This window comes from Crocodylus porosus, unplaced genomic scaffold (genome assembly GCF_001723895.1).
Source record: "Crocodylus porosus isolate Cpor-Errol unplaced genomic scaffold, CroPor_comp1, whole genome shotgun sequence".
NCBI classification, from domain to species: domain Eukaryota; kingdom Metazoa; phylum Chordata; order Crocodylia; family Crocodylidae; genus Crocodylus; species Crocodylus porosus.
The window spans coordinates 82,942,532-82,962,702 of record NW_017728918.1 but is presented as its reverse complement, the minus strand read 5'-3'; the positions used below and the strand labels follow the sequence as shown (position 1 = coordinate 82,962,702).

Sequence of the window (20,171 nt, the reverse complement as noted above, 5' to 3'; positions counted from 1 at the left end):
ACCTCATGGAGCTTAGCGGAGGGGGATGAAAAAAAAAATGCTGCCACCTTAAGCGGTCGTTTTGAGTTCTGCCCCTCCTCGAGCAGGGCCTGTTCTACTTCTCAGGAGCCTTGCTCCGTGGATGTCTTCAGTACGTCCTGCTGAGCGTGCCCCGTGGCCCCGGCCCCAGGGACTTCACTGGCCGCCCAGCCGCCCTTTGCGACCCGCCCGGGCTTGCCTGTCTGCACTCTTCGCGGCGCCTGTAGCTCCCATGTGCCGCGGTCGCTCCTTCCCCTCTCTGGGTCACTACTTCCATTGCGGGACCCTCTGCGGTTCTCTGCCGCTGCCCCCAGAACGTGTGCGTCCAGCTTCGGGCGGTGCACATACACCCCTCTGCGTCCTTGCCAGCCTCCGCTGCCTGCTGCGGCCCTTCTGCCTCTGCTTCCGGCTCCAGCGTGGCCTTTGAGCCAGGCGCCGCCGCCGTGCACCTGTGGGCGGTAAGTGATTGCTTCCGCTTTTGGCTCAGCACCCGAGGAGCTCTTGGGAAGGGAGCTGCCCAGCCAGCCTCACAGCTCTCTGGCCTGCTGGCTCCCGCACACTTCCCACCCCTCAAGACGCTGTCCGGCGTTCTTCCTACCTGTCTCCTCTCCCTTATTTCTCCTTGTCCCTCCTCCTGGCATCTTGACAAAAAGTCCGCCACCACATTTAACTTTCCCAGGTTATATGCAAGGTGGAAGCGAAAAGGCTGAAGAGCCAAAGCCCATCTCATTATCCGGGCATTGTCCGTTTTGGCTGTATGCAGCCACCTCAAGGGGGCATGGTCCGTCACTAATTTAAACTCCCGGCCTAGCAGATAATACCGGAAGTAGCCCACTCCCCACCGAATGGCTAGGCACTCTCTTTCAATAGTCGAATACCTTTTCTCGGTGTCATTTAGCTTCCTGCTGGCATACGCGACCGGCCGCTCCACCCCATCGGCCTCCTGTGACAGCATCGCGCCCAAAGCATATGCAGAGGCATCCGTCTGCAATGTAAACGGGGCAGAGAAATTGGGGGTGTGTAGCACTACCTCTTGAGATAAGGCTTCCTTTAGCTCCTCGAACGCCCTCCGGCATTCTTCCATCCACTCGATCCTTCCCATCCGTTGGCCCTTTGTGGTTTCCACCAAAGGTCCCGCTATCTCTGCGAATTTAGGAATAAAATGTCTATAGTAGCTCATCAGGCCGAGGAATGCCCACATCTGTCTCTTTGTGAGTGGGGGATTATACCTTTTGATGGCTGCAATTTTAGCAACCAAGGGTCGTACTTGGCCTTGCCCCACTAAGAACCCCAGATATTTGGTTTTCTGTCGGCCTAGGGCGCACTTCCTCGGGTTGGCTGTCAAACCTACTTGCTGCAACTCTTACAGGACGGCCCGTAGAGCCTGCAAGTACTGTTCCCAGGTTTCCGTAGAGATGACGATATCATCGATATACGCCACTGCGTATCCCTGGTGGGGCACGAGAACCCAATCCATCAGCCTCTGGAATGTGGCCACCGCCCTGTTCAGTCCAAAAGGCATTCTTTTTAATTCGAATAAACACCACGGGGTACCAAAGGCTGTTTTCTGCTGGTCTTCCTGGCGTACTGGAATCTGCCAGTACCCTTTGGACAGGTCGAGGGTTGAGATGAACTTGGCCTGCCTGATTTTTTCCACTAGCTCATTAACATGTGGCATCGGGAAGGCGTCGAACTGGGTTAAAGTGTTCAGTTTCCTAAAGTCCACGCGCAATCTCAGGGTGCCATCGGGCTTTTCCACGGGCACCAGGGGGCTGTGCTATGGGCTCTGGGAAGGTGTTATGACCCCTTGCTTTAACATCTGTTCCAGCTCCTTTTTAATGGGCTGGCACTTGTAGCGGGGAATGCACCGCCACTTCTCCCATGCTATTTGGCCCCCCTTAGTAACAATCTTGTGCTCTACCCCTGACGCTTTCCCCGGCTGATCCGAGAAAACGTCCTGAAATTCTCTAACTAGTCCCTCCAGATGTTGGCGTTGCTCCCTTTCGAGCTGCTCCCCTAATGGTATCCTGTCTTGACTCGGAGCGCTCCCTGGGCACCTCTCCCACCCCTCACTCTCGGGGTCAGGGGATAGTAAGAGTCCTTCTGACTCATGCCACTCCTTTAATAAATTAACATGATAGATCTACCTTCCCCGTTTGGTCCCAGGACGTATCACTTCATAGTCCATGGGACCCACCTGCCTGGCGATCATGAACGGCCCTTGCCACTGGTTTAGAAACTTACTATTGGAGTCTGGCAACATTACGAGCACCTTTTGGCCTACGCGTAGTTCCCTCTCCTGGGCTAGGCCATCGTAATTCTCCTTCTGTCTAGCTTGGGCCTTTCCCAAATTGGTCTGGGCTATCTCCCACAGCTGTTCCCTCTGATCCCGCACGTACTCGTTTGCCTGCTTTCCTGGGCTAGATCCGACTTCCCACCCTTCCCGTATGATATCAAGCAGGCTACGTGGGTGATGCCCAAAGGTTAGCTCGAAAGGTGAGTAGCCCATGGACGCCTGAGGGGCATCTCTCACTGCGAATAACAGCGGGGCAATCATTAGGCTCCACTTCCTGGGTTCCGTCTGTGCACATTTCCTAATCATGCCCTTTAACGTGCCGTTAAAACGCTGTACTAGTCCGTTAGTCTGAGGGTGATAAACTGCCGTTCTGAAATGGCAGATCTGGAGCATGCTACACAGTGCCCCCAACACCGCCGACATAAAATTAGAGCCCTGGTCTGTGACAATTTCCCGGGGAATCCCAAATTTGGACACCCATCACATCAATTCCTCTGCGATCCTGGCCGCCGTGACCGTCCTAAGGGGAATGGCATCGGGAAACCTCGTAGCGTAATCTATTAGCACCAGTATGTACTGCTGTCCCGCTATACCTCGCAGGAGCGGCTCTACCACATCCAATGCTATCCTCGAAAAGGGTTCGCAGACTATGGGCATGGGTTGCAGGGGTACCCTGGGGGCTTTACAGGTGCTTACCCTTTGGCACGCCTCACAAGTACGACAGTACCTTTCTACCTCCTTGTACAAGTGTGGCCAAAAACACCAACAGGTCAGGCGGGCCTCCGTCTTATTCTTGCCTAAGTGCCCCCCAGGGGATTCTTATGTGCCAGCCACAGCAGCTGTTCCCAGTAAACTCGGGGAATAACTAGCTGGGTCACCTCCTCCCCCTCTGTGCCGCCCCACCTAATTCTATACAACAATCTGTTACGGACCTCCATTCTAGGGACCGTCTCTGTGCGATCAGGGGGCCTTACCTGAGGGTCGGCATCTGGGCCCTCCGTCTCTCAAAAAGGACGCAGCTCTGGATCCGCCTCCTGGGCTGCCCGGAACTGCCCTGCTTGGGCCAGGTCTTCCAGTGCCAGGTCTCTCGGTGTCCCCTCTCTGGCACCTAGTAGGCCCTCTCTGCTTATGCCTGGGTGTGTTGCAACCAGGTCGAATATCTCCGGCCAGTCTCAGCCTAAAATCATAGGGTATAACATCTCCTTCTTTAGTCCTACTGGGAGGTCCCTTTGGATGCCTTGCACCCGCAACCGTCAACAGGCGTCAGTCCACGTAACTCTTTTGTCGGTGTAGGCAAATTATGCTTACCCCCGAACACCAGGGTGCTTGCTCACAGTTAATTAGAGATGGGCGAACCAGAGACTGCGCACAGCCTGGACCAGGCTCCCCTCCAGCCAGGCCTGGACCTCGGGCAAGGGCTGTATGTAGCTTCTGTCCCGACTGCCAATCCCACACTCCATTGGCTCGATTCCTGGGGACGCCCCGTGCCCTGCTCGCACGGCTGTTACACCTGGCTCGGTGGGTGCTCCCGCCTGCCCCGCTTGCGGGCAGTTCTGGGCCATATGACCCCTCTTCCCACAGGCAAAACAAGTTAGGTTAGGGAGGCTCACCTTCCGGCCCCCTTTGGATTCAGTGCTGCATCCTGCCAAGGAACCCGCCCCCTTTGCATTCCGGGTGCGTCATCGGTCCCCTTGGGCTACCTCAAAGGGGTCCGCCAACTGCAGCGCCTCACAAGAAGTCATGGGGCAATGACACCTTACCCAGTTCTGTGTATCCTCCTCCAAGTCATTGATGAATTGCTCCAGGAGGATCTGGTCAAACATCCGCTCTTTAGACGAGGATTCCGGTCTGATCCACTTGTTCAGGGCATCTGTCAGATACTGCCACAGCATCCGCAGGGATTTTACATCACCTGCCTTCCTCTCTCTGAAGGCCCAACGGTGCTTTTCTGGAGTAATCTCCAACCGGCGCAATATCTCCACCTTCACTTTATTATAATCTAAGGCATCGGCTCATGACATCTCTCAGGATGCCGCCTGTGCCTGGCAGATTAAAAGCGTGCCCAATTGGCCCACCCATTTAGTTCTGTCCACGCCAGCCACCAAGGCCACCGTCTCGAATATTTCTAAAAAGGCCTCCGGATCATCCTCCAGTGTCATCTTGGGCATCCGGGATTCCCCTGCGCCCTTCGGGGCCCACATCTGTTGTTGCAAAAAATGTTCCTGTATCGTAGTCTGCCGCATGGCTTGTTGTTGCTGCTACTGCAGCACTTGCACTAGCAGACTCATCACCTGCTGCAGTGTCTCTGTCCCAGAAAGGTTCGCCTGGTGCTCCATTACCACTCCCTGTTGCTGCTACAGAGGCCACTGCCGAAAAGCTTAGAAAAATAAATGCTTTCAGCCTTCCCAGCCAATGCACCAATGTAGCAAAGACGAGCCTCTGTCTCTGCTAACGTGTCCCTGCTTGTCTGCTGGGTCTCCGCTGGTATGTCCAACTCCCACTTTCCGCGTTACACACCTCGAACTCACCTGCCATGGCTTTGATGATAATCCTCTGGTTCAGATGGACTGTCTGGCGTGTGCATGTCCAGAAGTGAGACCGCATATCCCTCGGTGATCTAGTGAGGGCTCCTCCAGCCCTACACCCTCACCCGAGCCTCCGCAGCAGGGGTTCCTTCCCTGCCCCCCTCCTCATGTGTGGGTCCACAAGAACCTCGCGGATCTTAGTGGAGGGGGACCAAAAAAAAATGCTGCCGCCTTAAGCGGTTGTTTTGAGTCCTGCCCCTCCTCAAGCAGGGCCTGTGCTACTTCTCAGGAGCCTTGCTCCGTGGATGTCTTCAGTACGTCCTGCTGAGTGTGCCTCATGGCCCCGGCCCCAGGGACTTCGCTGGCCACCCAGCCACCCTTTGCGACCCGGCTGGGCTTGCCTGTCTGCACTTTTCGCGGTGCCTGTCACTCCCGTGTGTCGCAGTCGCTCCACCCCCTCTCTGGGTCACCGCCTCCGTCGCGGGACCGTCTGCGGTTCTCTGCCGCTGCCCCCAGAACGTGCGCGTCCGGCTTCCGGCGGTGTGCATCTGCCCCTCCACGTCCTCGCTGGCCTCTGCTGCCTGCTGCGGCCCTTCCGTCCCTGCTTCCGGCTCCGGCACGGCCTTTGAGCTGGGCGCCGCTGCCGTGCACCTGTGGGCGGTAAGTGATTGCTTCCACTTTTGGCTCAGCGCCCGAGGAGCTCTTGGGAAGGGAGCTGCCCAGCCAGCCTCACAGCTCTCTGGCCTGCCGGCTCCCGCACAAGTTGTCCACGTACAATTCTATTCTGCTCTTCTCAAGGCCTGAGTATCCATCAATCCATCTACTGTTGTAACAAGTGTCATTGTACTGTTAAGACTGAGTCACAAAAAAGTATCAAGGATGAGAACGAGTCCACCTATTCAGTTAACAGTTTTTCAGGGACTAGAGCAGAGGGGAATAGAATTACAGGGCATGTCTACAAGACACCTTTACTGAGCAATAAATGAATTAGTTCTGCAGTAAATGTCTTGTGTCTACATGTGTACCCCTATTTGGCTGGAGCATATTAATTTAACTATAGGGTCCTTTACTCCACAGCAAGCAATGCATGTGTAGATTGCTGATGCAGCTGGCTGGGACATGAGGGTGCTTCAGTGCAAGGGCTGCCTGCTGACTAACCCCACATTGAAGCACTCTGGTGTCCCAGCCAGCCCCTCTGTAGCATGTTGAGCTGGGGGGGGGCGGGATGAAGGTGCAGCTCCAGGGTGGTAGGCTGATCCCTGGACCCCCTCCCAGCCAGGGCTGCTCTGATTTGGCTTGATGTGCTGCACTCCTGGGCACATGTTCAAATGGCATGCTCAGGAACAGTAAACTCCAGAGCAACAAACCACAGAGTTTATTCATGTGCATTACTTGTACATGTAGATACCCCTGCAGTTATGTGCTTAAATCCATTTTTATGCCTAATAGGGGGAATAGAATCTAGCCCTGAGTAAACACTTAGGGCAGAATCCTATTTCACTATACTTGCCCGAAGGGCAGTTTCTTGTCACATAACTGCCATTGTCAGTGTCATTAAAGCAATGGAGTTACAATTCCTTAAAGAAGGGTTGAATGTGGCCCTGGGGTCTTTTCTTGGATTACTGCATATTTATTTAGTATTTGTTTATACAAGTACTAAATAAATGCTCAGTCGCAACTGCACAGTAACGTCTCACATAGATGCAGCCTATGTCTATAATATATAACAGTTTACATTGGGAAAGCAATACATAAGTATACTTCTCAACAGCTTTAAACAGGGCAGAGGCGCTGCTCAAGAGCAAGCAGCAGCTGTTAAAATCTTGGGTATTCCTGTAGTGATAAAAGAGAATCCTAACCTTTACCCTTCATGGGTTAAAGTTGAAGTGATTTTGGCTTATGCTATGCTGCCAGCCATGCCTGTATGGCCACACACACTGAACAGCTTAGAGAGAACACTAACTTTCAGATCTTGAGTAATCCAGTGAGCCAGATGACATGACTCTGCAGGTTGGGTCTGGTTGGCATTTGAGCAACCCTGCAATGGGGTGTCCCATGAACAATGTTTCTGGCCCAGCTGACTTTGTATATACCAATAGTTTCAGCCTAGCAAAGATATGGCTCTACGTCAAACATAAAACTTATGTAGATTGTTTTTTGTTTTTTTCAGGAAGAAGAGAGGCAGTTATTGGCTGTTTAATGACCAAATTCTGGTTTGCTTGATGAGGAGCTCTTTCCAGGAAATGAGAGTGGATGCTTCAGGGTTGTTTTGAATATACTTCATTGTATATTCCTTTCTCTCACATATACAGGTGCTGGCTAGCACAACAGAATCAAGTATGAATTTACTAACTACTGCTGAAATCCTGCAGTGATATTTGTACAAGGACACCATTGTAGTTTGGACTTCGTGAATTACTCTATTTTTAATAGTGTGCTATAGTCTATATTTATAAAACACTTTACTCACTTTAAGGATATATTGACATGCTGGTTGAATTTGATTCACAAAAGTTGTAGCTATCTCCGTGTGCTCTGCACTAACTAATTCATAATTCAAAGGACTGTTTTTGCAGTGAGTGCCTTTCACATCCCATTATCTCAAATAAAACCTAGAGCTGATTTCCACTTTCATCTAAGGTCTAAATCCATAATATTAAATAGCCTTTTAAACTAGTAAATAATATTTTGCAGATCTTTTTTCTTCATTTTCAAGAACAACAACAATAAAAACCTGAATCATTTTCAATTAAAAAGTTTTGGTTTTGACTTTGAAAACAAAAAATAAATACTTTCTGTTTCTAATTTTCTCTGGGAAATAATAATCCCCCCCAGGATATTTTGAAAAATAACTTTTAGATTTTTAGATGTTTTGTGCAAAAATAATTACATCTCTCAGTAATGGACCTAACTTGCTTAGGATTTGCTATCTTCCACAATTCAATTACAGTCTTTAAATATTCATCACAATACTAAAAAAAATGCAGTCATATTAAGCCATTGGAAGATTGTGCCAATTTCTCTTTTGTTTGCTTGCATTAAATTAATGTGGTTTCCTTCTCTCATTCCTTTCTGTACAACAGATACATCTTTGGTTAGTCATTTGGTTTTATTTTTTGGCTTAGAAGTGCATAAAGAATAAATGAAACTTTGCTTTTCCTAGCAAAAAGGCCCAAAGTAACTCTTGAATGGATTTATCTTCTCCCAGATTTTTGAGAAATATGCCTTCCTTACAGAAGAGTAGCATGCTCTTCCAGCACCTGGGGTAGGGACTAAATTATGCTGAGCAATGGAGAACCTGGGGGGAGCGGAAAGGGGAGCCCTGGGCTAGCATTTTGAGGCAAAGGGTGGGGGGTGTACAGTGCATGCATCTGTTGATAATATGGAGCTTTTCAGTCTCTCTAAATGTTTTGTCATACTGTCTGCAGCAAACTGACAAGCAAGCAAGCCAGCTGGGAGCTGATAAGAGTTTTTATCATCCAATTAGCAAAACAACTGCCTCTCTCCATTAGTTCAAACTTCTTAACCAGCTTACCAGCTGGTCTTCTGATTAACTCCAAAAGCCCTGTTCTGTCTCCTTGGCTGTCCCAGTGGAACTGGAGAGAAGCACACACACAGACGCCTCTCGGCATTAGCTAGCATACAACATGCCTACGGTCCTTGGGGCTGGGGTCCATGCTGTAGGAGATGGGAGGGAGAAATAGAGGGAGGGGGATTTCCTGCTTGAGCAGTGAGGGGGGTAGGGCATGAGGAAGCCAGCAGACCCTGCCGTGCCTGCAAATGCCTTCTGGAGCTGCAAATCTCAACCAGGAAACAGAGGGGAGGGGCCAGGCCTGCTGTGGAGAAAAAGCCCTGCCCAGCTCAGAGAGCATGCCAGGATGGTGCGGGATTCTGATTTAACTTAAAGCAGCAAGGGGTCTGGGACAGACATTACATAAACCAGTTTGACCCAAATCAGTTAAGTCTGAACAGATTGAATTTTATTAGTAGATGTTTAGCATTGTGAATCCAAAAAGATGACAAAAGCCAGTAGGGAAATACAAATCGCCTGAGCAAGAGGCTAACATTAGAGGAATGGGAGTGAGGAGAGGAATGCAACTAGGTTACAGGAAATACAGTGTTAGCTAATTAAGCCTGGCAGTGGGGAGGAGGGGAGTGGGGGAACGGAAGGGAGGGGGGTTGCAACACTGAGAGAGAAAGAAGATAGATCCACACAGACCTGTACAATGGTCCACAATGGTGGAGGAAGAAGGTCGAAGAAAGTGTCTCAGTCTATATGAAGACTCATTGTGGGGGTCCTCTTTGGGTGGAGTGGGGTGGTCTGTTGCTGAAAAGTCCTCCCAAAGTGAAAACCATCATGTGCAGAGGGGGGTTCAGGCGATCCCCTCTGGGTCTGTTCTGGTGACAGTCAGTCTGGTGGGGTTGAAGTACTAGCATTGGCCCATGATGTGCTCCATGTAGAAGTTGTGGGACCAGCAGATCATGTTGGACACCATGAGGCAGCACATCAGCTTGGCATAGTGGCAGGAGATGTGGCAGGCATGAAGGATGCTCTCTTTGCTGGGGTCCCAGACTCTGAGCATTCCCACGATGAGCATGTTGACCATCACGTTGTAGCTGTGACTCCTTAGGATGTTGACCAGCAGGGTGTACTTCTCCTGCTTGTGAGCCTGGGCATTGGTGAAGGCCTGGTGCCAGTTCTCTAAGGGGATGGTCACATTCACGATCACGATCTTCTTGGCCTCTTTGTTGGTGATCACGAAGTTGGGGCGCATCTGTCTCTTGCAGCCCAGGATGGTGCAGTTCATGGAGGTTTTCCCTGCTGCAGCCAGGATGGCCCTCATCAGGCAGTCCTGGGCACCATTTTGGCAGAGCTGCCATTCTACATTGAATGATCCTACATTCAACCACGTTTATGTGAAACCAGCTTCAGCCATTTTCAAACTGGTTTATGTGCACTGAATATCTGTTCTGTTACAGGTTTAAACCAGTTTCTGATCACTTAAACTGATTTATGTGTAATGTTTGTCCCTAGCCCATTCGATCAGCAAAGATTTCTGCTTTGGAAAACATACCATAGGGAGGGGGTGGGCATAAAGTTATAGGTATAGTGTTTGCCCCCCAAAGTCTCTATGAGGTGATGCATGTGAACAGCCAGATAAGGAACTGTACTCAAGAGCATGGCTTGGTATTCAGGTTTTCCTGAGTGAAGGGAAAGGAGAAAAGCTAGAGTCCTGTCAGCTGGTGATCTGGGTGGACACTGCATTCTTGAATTTAAACTTTTAAAATGCATTTAAAAACAGGTTATTGCTCTGATATCTTCTTTTATGAGTCTATTGTCATATCTTAGTCTCTCAACATATTGTTACTGATTTCTTATGCTTGTTCTTGTTTATTATAATCAATCCTTTTTGCTGTCTTTTTACAAACCACTTTTCAGTGATACTTGTGATTCTAGGGTATTTGACCATGCAGGCTTGTTCATTCTACAGAAAGGGGGATCCACCTTTCTGAGCACATGACCAGATATGGACATGGCCCTTCTAGCTGCAAAATTTTCTCACTTTGGCTAGCAAGACCAGAGGGGAATAGATAGGACTGAGGCACTACAGGCCAAAGAGTTGGCCTCTGGCACATTTCAACTAGTTCTCAGTGGTCAAACAATAGATCAGAGAGAGTTTTGGGGCAGAAAGGCACCCCACAGGTGTGAAAGCTACTTGGGAGTGTATCCCAGAGGCAGACCCAGGTCGGGTCATGTCACACCACCTTCTTTGTATTTGGTATGGTCATTACATATGTACTACATACAATTCTATGGGCGTTTACCCACAACAGATATTTTGGGGGTCAGAGTAGGATGCAAAAGTGTACATATACACAGTAGAGACCCTAGTTCAAAAATAGTTCAAGGACAAATTCCTGTACCCCTCTATTTGGATACTAACATTCACTTGAATTAGAAAATGGTTTCTTAACATGCTATACTAATAGCAAGCAATTCAGATGAGATTTTCTCTCTGAAAATTCAGGCATCACAGACAGTTTTTTAGAACTAAATGAGTTGGTTAATTTTATGAATACAAATGACTTTTCCAAATATCAGTATCTATATTTGGTTTTATCATCTTCCCCAAATACTTATTTTAATAAGAAAGTATTTTGGGGATTTGTGTTGCTAGAACGTTCTCATATGCAGTAGTCATTGTAGAACACTTTTCTTTATTATTTCTAATATTCTTTCTCTCTAAAGCCGCGAGTCCCTCACACATACTTAGAATAAAGATATACAAATCTTTAGTATCTACCACTGATTTTTTCCCCCTGTCTCATCTTGAGCCTCGAGTTCAGCCTCTCATCATCAAGATGCATGACTGCTATCATTTCTTCTCTGACTAATCCTGCTTTCTCCCCACCTTCTTTCATTTTCCAGTCTTATATTCATGCCCTATACTCATGAAAATATTCTTTTGTGACCCAGAGGACACTTTCTCTTGAATTTCTGTATTCTGACATGGAAAACAAAACAAAACAGCCCACTCCCTCCCTACAGAATACAGTGCCTGAAAAGAAAAAAAATATTTTGGCTAAAAAGTTACATTTGTATTTTAAGCTGATGTATTTATATTTAGTCTGTTGTTACAGTACTTTTTAGTAGTTACAGGCAACATCTACATGAGACATTGCTTGCATAGTTCTAACTGCACAGTCATTTAGTACTGCATAATCAAGTACTAAATGACTGCACAGTAATTGGCATTACTGCACAGTAGCATCCCTTCATGGCTTCCAGGTAATGCTGACTGCACAGTAGTTTGACACTATGGTGCAGTAGCATTGTGTCATGGTTCATGCTCCTCGACAGTGCAATACAGTACTAATGAGCTACTGCGCAGTAAGCGTCTCATGTAGAATTGGCCATAGTTTGGTTTCTTCATGTCCTATCATTGTTCTCTCCAATTGTGTTATATTTTCTATGATGCCCCATGGCCATGAGCATGCATGACTTTTTTGCCATCTCATCTCTTAGAGAGGGGGCAGTGTTGCATGGGTAGTCCAAATGGAAAGCTTAGCTTACTGACTAGAATGACAGCATAAGGAGACAAAACTTTATTTCAATCTGGCATCTCAGCAGGCTTGCCAAATTAACTGAGGTGGGGGTGGACTTACTTTTGCTTCTTTTAGTTAGGGCTAATAGTTACAGGGCATGTCTACATGAGATGCTTTTCTGTGCAGTGTCAACACATGATGCTTTACTGAGTGTTAGATTAGTCTAATTCACAGTAAGGTGTCACTGTCTACATGTGCATTGGACCTACTGTACAATAAATTAATCTAATGTGCCATTTGCTTAGTACCAGCACATACAGGCAATTAAAGTTCAGTAATGTGTATGCAGATAACTGGCAGTAATTTTGCTCCCAGTGAGCCCAGACAGCAGCAGGCTACTACTACCTGGCTAGGTCACAATGCAGGGGGAGCTGCAGGGGCAGCTGTCTCCTGGTATTGTGCACACTGGGTCCCAATGTGCATGGGGCCAGAAGACAGATGCCCCTGCAGCCAGCACAACTTTCCTTTTTTTCTGTTCTTGTCTATGCAGTCCTCCATTTGCAGTAACTTATGTTTCAAACACTTCCTAGTTCTTACTCTGATACTCATTTTTAAGGACATCAGCCAATGATGAACCATGAAAGAGAGGCTAAACCTACCTAATGGCTAGATATCCAATGTAACATTTTTCTATCTTGCATTGTCCCATATCTGTTAATGTCTATACATTGTGTTCACACACTACTGATCAGCTTTCCTGGCCCTGTGCACATCAGGACTGACCCCTGTGCCCCCTACCAGTCCCCTGGGCTGGCACCTGGGAAAGCCTGGAGCTCCCCTGGCTGCTGCAGGGGGACAGGGCAGAGTAGGAACAGTCCTGGACTGAGCTGCAAATCTACTTCAAACAGGGCACATGTGTAGTCACATCTTACTTCACCTTATTTTACTGTGTAGTAACCTTACTGTACATTAATTCCACATGTAGATGCACACATGGGGTTTCAATTTGCATATGGGAAAAATTGAAGAAAAACAGTTTTTATTTTCAAGTGCAGTTTCAATTATTTTTCCATAGGGGGAAAAATAACCATTTTTTCCAACAAGTTTTTGTTTTATCCATCTGCCTAGATGTTGTTTCTGGATGCACATGAAGTTTAGGGTGAGGCAAAGCTAAGAAGGCATTCAGATATAGGATCATAGGAAACCAGAGCTGAAAGGGACCTCACAAGGTCATCTAATCCTAGCTGGCACATACATGTCATACAGTGCCTATTGTGTAAGAACTTTGACACATGACCGGGTCTTTTAGGAACCACTGTCATACTAAATAAAAATAGCAATATTCACGGCAGTGCTTCAGTTTCTTTCTTGTCATGGATACACCAAACTTATTGGCATTGCTATGCCTCCTGAAGCATCTGATTACAATGCCTGTCTGTACTGATACAGCATTGGTAGGTTTGACTTGTTTGGTGGGGAGGGGGCTGTGAACTTTAAAGAAAGGTTGGTAGTAGAGCTGGCTGAAAAAATGGTAAAATTAATTTTTTCTTTTATAGAACTTTTCTTGAAATTTTTAAAAATAATCAAGTAGTTTTAGTCATTTAAAAGCTATCCGTCTATCTGTCCTACAGCCACCCATAAATGTGATAAATCACTGTCAATATGAAAGTTCAATGTAGGTCTCATGAAATTGCTAGCATGTCTTCCCTTTGGCAATTAAAAGTGCTGCGGGCAGTATTTGTTTGCTTGTTTTTCATATATTTTACAACTGATTAAGGTAGCATTTTTTTCATGCTAATGTTTGTTTCTTTCTGTGAAGGTGTGAGTAAATATTTTGCTGATTTGATATTCTTGGAAACATCCTTTATGCTAAAATTACACAAGTGTTAGTATAGCCTTGCTCTTGTTATTTATTTTAACTTATTTTCTCCAGTGAGTAAGCCTGATTTTTGTAGCTACTGCAAACATTCATGTCTCACTGTAAGCAGTCATGTTGGTTGTTTAATGTATGAAAACTTTATAAGTTAATAAAAAGTCATTTGTTTATAAGTAAAATGTAAAGCGTATTTTGTAGCTATAGTAATATTGTACTTTTCAGCATTAACACTATAAAGGATATCATTAACCAGACCCCATGATTAAAGCATAATTGAAATGCTACTTGATTTCAATATTTAAGAAAAGAATGTACTCATTTACATAATGCATTACTGCAAGATGACCATGTATTACTACTAATGTCCACTTACTACTTTTACAACAGTAATTTCCATGATGCATGGTATTTAAAATTGTAAGAAAAGAAATTGTAAACATTGAGTGATAAAATGTAATTCCTCAAGATGCATTAACACATAACTGAGTGACAATCTAGGATTTAAAGAAGTAGCATTTTTGGTAGCTTAAAAACAGTATTTTATTGTTTTAAAACAGTATTCATGTTTTAACATATGCTTGGGGGGCTTTAATCTATTCTTGTTTTCTCTTTAATTAGCTGATAGTTTCTTTCTACAGGATAGCATTAACTTGAGAAAGATAATTTAAAGTCTACATTTTAATTTAAAAATCAGTTATATTCAATAAGAAAAAATATTTAGCCGTAAATGTTGTTTAAGTTTTTTTTAAATCATATATAGAGAAGAGGATTATTTTGCCTTTGCTTTGGGAGAGAAAGTAAAAAAAAAAAATAGCGCTGTTTGGTTGTTGTGCATTTTAAAAAAATAAACAATAGTCTTTATTCTGATATCTCTGTTTTTTAATTTAGAAAAGGTTTTGGGGAATCATTATTATGTAAAATATAAGGTGTGGTGGGGTATGTGCACTTGGAGGTGTGTGTGTAATATACATATAGTACATTTTATATATATATATAAATAAAGTGTGTGTGTATGTACATATATATAAAGTAGTTTTTAATATATTGTTGAATATTAATGCAAATAAATAATTATATGTATGAGAAAAAGGATATATCCAAAAGAACCTAAGAAATATGCAATTAAACATTTTTATCTTTTTCTTTCTATTACTATACATGTCAAATCTGAGATCAGTGTGTAGATTACTTGCATATCAATGCCTTGCATTTACAACCATTCATATAATGTACTCATTTAATTTCATTTTGAAAGTATGTATTTACCTGTACATAATCAGTCACTATCTGATAAATATAAATGAATAATAATTTTACACGATGGAAATTTTTCCTAGTAGAATGGAAGGCTAATCAGTTTCTCAACCCTCTTACTTGGATGCTGTCACTTCTAGAAGAACATCACCCTTTTCTTCAGCGGTTGTCTAAAATAAACCAAAATCAGAAAGCTCTGGAGGCTGATAAATATGGAGAAAATTTATATTCATTTATGTGAATGTTGAAAAAGATTTGTTTCGATTCAGATTTTGTGCAAGGAGGTAACATTGGCTTGTTTTATCTGTTTTATCTCATGGCTATTGGAAGACCGACATTTCTTCTGCAGAGCTGATGGAACTATATCGAGTATTTTGTCTTCATTTGAATTGGCAAAGGACTCTGTAACTGGCATGAAGCTCACATCCCATTGGAATTATTCAGTGTCATCCTGCATAAGCAAGTAATTTCCTTATGCTTGATTTTTCTGCTTTGTCAATCATACACGGTACACACACACACACCCCCTTTTTTTATTTTCATGGCTATACAGTCCTCCATTGGCAGTAATTTTTGTTTCAAACACTTCATAGTAATTACTCTGATACTCATTTTTAAGGACCTCTGCCATTGATGAACCATGAAAGAGAGGCTAAACATTCCTAATGGATATATCTCCAATATAACATTTTTCTATCTTTCATTGTCCTACATCTATTAATATCTATGCACTGTGTTTAGATACTCTTGCCAAAGTGAATAAACATGGGAAAGCCCATCCAGTTCAATATCTTGCATCTGACATTAGGTAGTATTAAAATGAGGTTGTAGCTGTGATGGTCCAGGAAAGATGTGAGATTCATATCCCTATTGTGGTATGCTTCCTCATGGGGATCACTGTTGGTTCTGCTAGGAGCCAGATTCCTTGGCTGAACAGTATCTCCTATGAACATCATACAGCTATCACAGAGAATGATGAATGATGCATCATGGGAACAGTTGTCCACTTGGTAATCCATCCCAAAAGAGAAAGGAGGTCTAAATTATATATCTCCTATGAGGCAGTAAATTATGCAAGGCAAATTTATGTTAAAATGATCATTCAAGAAACAAAACTATTTTGAACTAACCACAAATAAAAATTGAATTTTATTTTTAAACCATCTCAAGGCCAGTTCTATTTAGAAGAATCCCAGGACTTTCATGCCTGCTTTTAACGAATGATACCAAGCCACAGAACCAGCACTTGGCATATTCTTTCCCACTAACCTGGCCTTCAAAAAAATACCCATGGAACTTGGGAGGGGTTTTGTCAGACAATGTTTGAAATCTTGGCATCATTAGATTTAGAGACAAACTCACATTTACTTTAATGGAGTTAGGATACCACTCATAGTAGCTTTATTCTAATCACTAAACTTCCAGTGCAGAGGATTTCTTTCTTTTTATTGTCTTTTGATGACCACTGGTGATACACAGGAGAGATTTCACACTGCAATTTGTTTGAAGTATAAGAGAATGTAAGACAACTTTAAGGACATTACTGAGTGTGGCAGCTTTAAAGACCTTACAGAAAGACATGCGGAATTAAGAGAAACTTTCCATGCAGAGTATAATTATTTCAACTTGGGTGAAATTTCGGGTTTTGAAGGTATCCATTTTCTACAAACTATTTATAGGTAATCCAGCTACCCTGAACCCGATTCTGATGACAGCTTCCTAAATTTACTGAAAAATCTGCAATAAAAGTAAGAGAGGTTTCTGTTTACATGTGTACAATAGCTAAAGTGTGAATAATTTGAAAGGCTGTCAATAGAGTAAAAGGTTTATGCTAGAGGAGGTGAAAAAATGGAATAAGCTGAAGAAGGCATATGGTAAGTCAGAGAAGAAGTGTTACATGCTGGGAGAGAAATTCCTTCCCTGTGGCATAATACTGAGTAAGCTGTTCGGGTATATCTCCTTGTTTATATTATATCTGAAGAACAATGTGATTCCTGTGAGGAAATCTGGATTGCAAATTAATTTTAAATTAATCTACCCTAGAGAAATATGTATCTATCTATAAAACATGCATGGCTAGGCACAAATCTTGATGGTTCCATTGTTTTTAGTGTTCACTGTTTATTGTATAAATATTTAAAATAATTTTCTCAGTAAAGGGGGAGGGACTTCCATTTATGTGTGTGCCTATGCAATTTTAATTGGTTTGTACTTACTTGTTTTAGGGAGCATTTGAGTAGATGAAAAGGGTTTTTAAAAAATAATGTACTGAGAAATGTTTTCAGTCTATTTCTCTATGTTATGAACTTGTGAAGTGTATTAAATTGAGAACGCTGGAATTTAAGTCCTCTAGTTAACCAATGAGCTCAAAACAGCATTAATGGGCCTGCAATCCTATTTGGGGTCCACTGAAGTAGACTTTGACAATCTCTGCAAAGAAGCAATGGGGAGCCCATTCATTGTGGTTCTTATTCTTTTAATCACCTGTGTGCTGAAAACTGTATTCACCAATTCTTTTCAAATAGATTGCAAATTAAATGTCATGTACTGTTGAAATATGCTGTGTTCAAACTGGTGAAAGTTTTCCAAATCTATTGCCAATACCAAACAATTTGGGAAGTGTGCTGTAAAACAGTTGTCAAAAGCCTTAGCAAACTTAAAGCGCTCAGGAGAATTTAATAAAAACTACACATAAAGATGCTCAGTTCTACAATATGGTTGCTTCATATGGTTAGAAATGATGTTAAAATGAGAACAGGCATTTAAATGACAAATCTAAAAATACTGTCTTCCCAGCAGCAGAACAATTGTTTTGATTGATTTCTCTAAATTAATTCAAAACAATGATCTCCCTTTCTTTTTTCTTCTTCTCCTAGATGCTAAGCCTTCGTTTCATCTTAATCTGGCCCCATTCATGGAAATATTTCAGGGTCATTTAAAAACTAGAAAGCAATCTCCTCCCCTGGATTTTTTGTTAGGCGAATGATTCCACCCCCCCGCCCCCCAACCTCCTCTCCCCGGTGATAAATATAGTAGATATGATTCTGTCTCTAACACAATTTTTGCAAAAAAAAGAAGACTCATCCAAAATAAGACATAGGAAATAATGTATTAGTCGGGAAGAAAATCCACTTTATTTTCAACATGAATTATGTAAATGACAATATGCTATTTTTTTGGTTGTTGTTGCACTTTGCCTGACAATATTTAAATGAAATTTCTGGTCCCCTTTTTAAAAAAACTAGAACCTCCTAAGCAGCAATTTTGTTTATCCAAAAACATATAGGATCCTTTTTTTCTGCCTTTGCTTAGAGTTTGAATCCTTACTGAGCAGCTTGCTATGGTTCCATATTGAACATTACAATCATATGTCAAATCAGCAGGGCACTACTGACATTATAATGATAAGATTTGTATTAAAACATATCACAGAAGTCCTGTCTTGCAAATACACAACACTGCATAACCTTTATCAGTTCAAAACACATTTATTCTTCTCTCTGCATAATACTTACAGAAACATTCACAAAGAACAGTTAGGTAAAACATGGAAAGAGGGAGAAAAAGAAGGTAAAATATTTTATAACTGATCTGAATTCTATAGTGCCAAGTTGGAGCCAAGAATGAAAGACATGGTATAAATCCTTGTTTTACTCATCTACGTTTATTTCACAGGCAATGTTGTATGCAAATTTAGAACATTAGCATTCTCTTTTTAGACGAGCTGGCTCGTATACTCTAGATGCTTTTCTCATTTTTCTATTCCCAGTACTTCAGAGAAAGTAACTGTAAAAGGCTTTTCTTTTTATTTCCTTAAGAGCCTATTATCTCATTATTTTCTGGATTGTGCAAGACACACAAAAAGCTACCGTTTACCATTTTTATTTATCAATTTTGAAATGGCACTTAGTTTCACAGGGCAGATATATGGCCATGGAATAACTACAGTCGTGAAAAGGCATAGTAATAAAACAGTAGCTGGAAACAACTCTGATTGCACAGGACCTGATCCTGATCCAGATGAGGCAAAAGAAACATACCTGTTGATTCTAAGTTGGATTAGGATTTGTGTGTCACAGGGCACTCAGGTGCCTGCTCCGTTAAGGGCAGAAACTGCCTAGAGAAATGGACCTAGCAGTCAAGCAGGAACCCCACAGGTTCAGGTTACTGTGGCAGCAGGCCTAAGGAGGGAATTAGCCTGCACCTGCAGCCAGTCAGCTGACTGGAAGAGGCAGGGCCCTGGGCACACATAAACCCCAGGGCTGGGACTAGAGAGTCAGTTCTCTGCCAGCAGCCAAAGGGGAAGGAGCCTCCAGGGGGTAATTGTCCAGATGCTGCAGCTGCTCTATATGCTACAATTAGGGCTAATGGGGATCCAGGAGCTCATCAGGTACCCTTGCCTACTAGGCATTTAGTGCCAGGGAAGAAGTTTCACTCTTTTAAAGGGGCAGAGCAAACCCTGAACTTTTTGTGTTATGTTTGTTATAGCCCAGGAGCTCATATTTTGGTTGCTGTCTTATAACACTGGTGGATCAGGTTGAGGCTATTGGAGAAGGAAGGGGACTTATGGGGGGCCCACTACCGTGTGGGAACCCTAATGCCACTGTGGGTATGGTATTTGGGGAGAGGAGACCCAGGTGCCAGAGGGCACAGTTACAGAGGCTGGACTAAGCTGAGGCCTCAACTCAAGGAGACAACATCGGTATAACATCTGTGAGGCTTGGGGCATGGTAAAGGGGTGATTTGGAGCCATGCATCTAGCCTATAAAGCTGAGGGTGTAAAACAAGGCATCCATTTTCAAGCAGAACCCAAAAGGGACTGAGAACCCACATAGTTCAGTGGGGTCCATCAGGACTGTGCCCAAAAATACAAACTAGAGGGCAGCCTCCCTATTTATTATAGTACAACAAGACATGGAAGGTGAGAGAGGGCCTCCATTGGGCAGGATTGGCATGGTAAAGGAGCCCTAGGGGTATCATGGCCATCTCTGGGGACCCCATCTTGTGACAGTGTCCATAGTCACTTATTTTCTTTCAAATAACCACATAGAGCAAATGTTAAGTAGTAATATTCACTGTGATGATAATAAAGGCCAATTAATTATATTGTATCTTGCTTAACATCAATAAAATATTACTAGGGAGTGAGTTTGGT

At 43.9% G+C, this 20,171-nt stretch overlaps 1 long non-coding RNA gene across 1 annotated transcript; it reads right to left on the bottom strand.

Moving 5' to 3' along the window:
* Window positions 1-428: 428 nt before the first annotated feature.
* Window positions 429-19,784, bottom strand: LOC109312241. Its single transcript, XR_002101771.1, has 3 exons — window positions 19,668-19,784; window positions 5,310-5,312; window positions 429-439 (listed from the first exon to the last, which is right to left on the bottom strand). It is a non-coding gene; the product is annotated as an uncharacterized LOC109312241 (long non-coding RNA).
* Between the last annotated feature and the right edge of the window lie 387 nt (window positions 19,785-20,171).